General features: G+C 34.7%; 1 non-coding gene across 1 annotated transcript; it reads left to right on the top strand.

The window, feature by feature from the left end:
* Positions 1-4,697: 4,697 nt before the first annotated feature.
* LOC139903350 (small nucleolar RNA R71) lies at positions 4,698-4,804 on the top strand. Its single transcript, XR_011778175.1, has one exon. It is a non-coding gene; the product is annotated as a small nucleolar RNA R71 (small nucleolar RNA).
* Positions 4,805-5,106: the final 302 nt, after the last annotated feature.

Genomic DNA, 5,106 nt, shown 5'->3' with positions numbered 1-5,106 from the left:
TGCGTCGCGCGTTGATAGTTGGCTCAGGTCCCGGTTCCGGTTTTTCGAACGTCCTTTCGTATAATTTAATATCTTGTACTTTGCGTTTTGCGGCTCGTACTCTTGTAATTTTGAGAAGTTTCTCATCAATAAATTGAACCACTTGAATTATATCTTGTACATTTGAGCTTTTTGGTTATTTGCGTCTTCAAATCGTCGTTTTCTTCTTTTGTCTTCGTACTTATTTATTTAAACGAATATTACATAAAAATAGAACAATTGCAACTAAAAGCTTTACATATTAGAAGGATATTGATACTAAATATATGTTTCTTTTTAGCATTTTCAAATATCCCCACACTTGAACGTTGCTTGTCCTCAAGTAATACAGAATTTGAAATTAAATCACACTTCACTCCACTCGAATCACTTTTTTATTTTCACACTTTATACATCAGTGAAAATTTAGATGACTATGAAAATTTAGATCCTTTGAGGTCCCAATAATAGTAACGATGTGGTTTACAGTCCCACATGACTATGAAAATTTAGATCCTTTGAGGAAATTGGATCTTTATGAAAACATTTGATCTTTTGAAAATTCATTCTAGCTTTTACCCTAGATAAGTTTTCCGGAATAACCCTTCACCGGTGTTTGCAAAATGTTTTTGTGAGTTTTGTGGGTTTCGGATTTGAAAATTTTAGCTCAAAACTTATGGTTTTGTGTCACCCACTTGCTAACTTGTATTGGGAAAGCAACACATCCAGTATACTTGCTCCGTATATTACGTTTCGGTAAACTACCGTCCGGTTGTAAAGGAAAGCGTTAAACAAGCAACTGTTAAGGCAATGTCCCGTGACATGCTTTTGTTCATGGTCTAAAACTTGTCGGATGCAATTACTATCCTTTGTAGGAACAATAGTAAAGATCACCCTATAATTTTTTGGTCTGGCACAAGGTCCTGTCTTCGACCATGCTATGCAACCACCGTTCTTACGGTTGATACCCGAATTGGTTCAGGGGACCTAATGAATTCCAGGTGAATTCCTAGGATTTTACGTTCAATGGTAATGAACGCATTGAAAATGGGTTTTCAGAAAACAAATCGGTTTTAATTTGATCAAAATATTTTCTCGTTCAAGCTCGAGTTTAGATATCATCAAATTCCATGAGTTTGTAATTCTCAATCTTTAAGGTCAATCTCAAGGATTGAGTAATATCAAGCTTAAAGGCTGATTTTTAATCTTTTAAGGAGATTATCCTTTCTGGGGGTCTGATTCATTAGTCTTATCAAGCTAATTTGCACGGCGCCCTCCCCATTTTACGAGATAAATCCTTCTCATGGTTAGGATAAATCTGACCACTTGGCGACCCTGTTTGATGCTGAGGTCCGTGGATTTCCTGCTGATTTTAGAGATGACTTTTCTAGATTTTTCGTCAACCTACAGCTGGTCTGGACGACAACTTCCTGACCTAAATCAAGAAGCGCGTGTCGTTTTCGGAAGATTTTACTTCCTTTTAATGATGGAATTGATTCATCGTGTAGATCCATCTTTCTTTCAAATATATTACAGTAAATTAGGTAAAACTGATTAAAATTGTCCAAAACAAAAGTACCTGCAATAATCTATACCAAATATGTGATATGTGTTTTAAAGAAATTGGTAAATTCTTCCCACACTTAGCTTTTATTTATTCTTTTCTTTGCCTTTTTATTCTCTTCTATTCCATTTTAAATGAATTCAAGCGTTTTGGGTTGTTTCTCCATTTATGTTCTCTCCGAGGTAACAATAATTTCGGCATTAACACCTAGTTTTATCGTTTATAAATATGTATAAACATGATTTTGAATTCATTTAGTTGAAAATTTTTCAAATTTTAACAAAATTTAGCAATTTAACTAAGTGTAAACCCGAGAGAATTTATAACCCTTCCCCACACTTGAGATCATGCAATGCCCTCATTTGCATGAAATCAGAATATAATTATAAATTCATGAGGGTGATTAGTGTAAAAAAGTAATTAAAAATACCGAGTTTGAAATTTCTAAGCTCGTCGAATGATAGATGGTGCGCCTCATCGTTCATTTCTTTTGTTGTAATTTCACATATGTTTTGCGTCTTATCGTCAAAATTAGTAGCTTTTGCTGAACTTAATCTTTGAAAGTGCGTTGTTTTTTCCTGTTTTGTACATAAGATAAACTACAAACATACATAATATTTTTATTATATATATACATTTTTTTATAAAATCTTTATTTATTAAAATAATTTAAATGAATAATTTTATAAAATTTTGTTTCCTTTTATTTTAGGTAGTTTCGGTATGTTTACCTAGTCCGTCCCTCGACAAAATTTAAAATTTGTCGTTAAAGCGATTGTTTTAAAAGCAAAGATTATTGGGTTTTTTAATTTTTTTGGTATACTTTAGATTAATAAAATTAAAAATAATGATAACAAAATTTTTCGTCCCGCCCTCGGGTAAAGCAATTTTGGTTCCATGACCTAGTCTTCAACTTACGATGAATTTTAGAAATCATTTTTTAAACTTAATAAAATAAAGTAATTTTTTTTTAAAATTCACACAAAACTTAAATTTAAAAATCATATTAATTTCATACAAAACCTATAAAACAAAAATTCAGAATGGGGGGAGAAAACTAGTTCTTTAGTGTCTGCTAGCGGAAAAGACCAATCGGATTCCATTCTTGGAACTACACGAGAACAGAACAACTAACTTTATACAGTATTTTCTTTTTAGAACATTTGAATCTCCCCACACTTAGGTAGTTGTGGTGTCAAAATTGTGATTAACCTCATCATCAATTTCTCTTGGACCATAATCAACTTGCATATCTGTGACTTTTGCTTTAAGCCATTGGTCGGATTCCTGTGTAATATCCACAAATTCAACTAGTTTTGCCTTTTCTTTAGGCGATATATTGGATACTAACCGGTTACATAACTTAAAGTTCCCCTTGGTTCTAGCATCGCGAATCCGTTTAATAAGTTTCTTCATTGAACTATTAATAACGGGGTCATTTAATTTCGTATCAACAACGGGGTTCTTTGTTATCAGGTCATCATTAGGTGTTACTTCATCTTTCCCACACTTAGGCGTTTTATTATTGTTAAGCACTACCGTTGGAGTTGGTAAAACAATATGCTTCTTACCAATCGTTTTTGTTGGTTCAACGGTTTTGGTTGGTGGAGATTTAGACTTTCGACTCACAAAGGTGATCGATTTTTTATCATTACTAAGTGTTATTCTACCTTTTCTTACATCAAATAACGCCCTGGTGGACGCTAAGAATGGTCGACCTAAAATTAGAGGAATGTTTGAGTCCTCTTTTATGTCAATGACAATAAATTCGACTAAAAATGTTAAATTACCCACTTGAAAGGGTAGGTTGTCAGCAATTCCAACAGGGTGCCTAATGGTTTGATCAAAGAGTCGGACACTCATCTCTGTTGGACTTAACTCACCTACTCCTAATCTCTTATATAATGAAAGAGGCATAACACTCACACTCACACCTAAATCTGCTAGTGCATCATACATGATACAATCACTAAGTAGACAAGGAATAATAAATTCACCCGGATCACCCAACCTGGGTGGAACTTTTGGTGGAAGTGTCTTCACCGGGTTAACTTTTACGATTTTTGTTTCTTGCACTTTCTTATTCTTCTTCTTCTTTCCATAGGTATCACAAACTTTATTACCTATTACTTGATCATACTCAACTCCTTTTCTTGGAAACGGGATGGGTGGTCTGTATGGTGCCACCACTAGCTTTACATACTCGGGTGGTGGTGGTGTTGTAACTTCTTCATTGTTACTCACATCTAAAACCTTCCCATCTTCTGGAGCTGGTTTTTCAGAATTTGTTGACACCATATTAACATTCTCATTCCAATGATTTACTTCAGTATTACTCGGTAGCTTTCCTTGTTCCCTCTCACTCATCATGCTAGCAAGAGTACCTATGTGTTTTTCTAGATTCAAGATGGAAGCTTGTTGAGTTCTTAATGACTGATCAAACCTCTCATTTGTTTGGGTTTGAGATGTAATAAATTATGTTTGAGATTCCATTAGCTTTGCTATCATTTCTTCTAGATTTGACTTTTTCTCTTCGGTTTGTTGTGGTGGTTTATACAAGCTAGGTCTTTGTTGATTGAAAGTGTTGTTTTGAGTTGGTTGGTTATTCGGACCTTGTTGGTTGTACGAGTTATTGTTGGGTCTATTTGGATTGTAAAGAATGTTTTGATTTCGATTGAAGTTTGGCCTTGGCGGTTGATAATGATTTTGATAATTATTTTCTGGCCTTTGGTTCATGTAGGAAACATTCTCACGTTGTTCCATTGTTTGCTCAATGTGACAATCTTTCGTTAAGTGTGGTCCACCGCATTGCTCACAACTGATTCGTATTGCGTGAATATCTTTAGTCATATTTTCCATTCGTCTTTCGAAAGCATCTATTTTTGCGGAAACGGAATCAAAGTCATGGCTAGAATCGGCTCTAGCCGCTTTAGATGAATGAAAGATATCTTTTTCTTGATGTCACTCATGTGAGTGGGATGCTGTGTTATCAATAATTTTGTAGGCTTCAGTTGCGGTTTTCTTCATAATGGAACCACCAGCTGTTATGTCGATGTCTTTTCGTGTAGCAACGTCGCATCCTTGGTAGAATATTTGTACTATTTGATAAGTGTCTAAACCATGTTGCGGACATCCTCTCAACAACTTTCCAAATCTTGTCCACGCCTCATATAATGTTTCATTTGGCTTCTGTGTGAACGCAACAATTTCTCCTTGAAGTCTCACGGCTTTAGATGCCAGAAAGAATTGTTTAAGAAATTTTTCAACTAAAACATCCCATGTATCAATCGCTCCTTCAGGTAATGATTCTAACCAATCTTTGGCTTCTCCCTTTAAAGTCCAGGGAAATAACATGAGATAGATCTGTTCATCCTCAACTTCTCTGATTTTGAATAGAGTACAGATCCTATTAAAGGTTCGAAGATGTTCGTCTGGATCTTCTTTTGTCGTACCACTATATTGGCATTGATTAGTTACCATGTGTAAGATTTGTCCTTTGATTTCATACTCTGGTGCATTTATGT

The sequence above is a fragment of the Rutidosis leptorrhynchoides genome, chromosome 3, assembly GCF_046630445.1.
Source record: "Rutidosis leptorrhynchoides isolate AG116_Rl617_1_P2 chromosome 3, CSIRO_AGI_Rlap_v1, whole genome shotgun sequence".
In the NCBI taxonomy this organism is placed as follows: Eukaryota; Viridiplantae; Streptophyta; class Magnoliopsida; order Asterales; family Asteraceae; genus Rutidosis; species Rutidosis leptorrhynchoides.
Note: the sequence above shows the minus strand (reverse complement) of the source record. Positions and strands in the feature narration are given on the sequence as shown.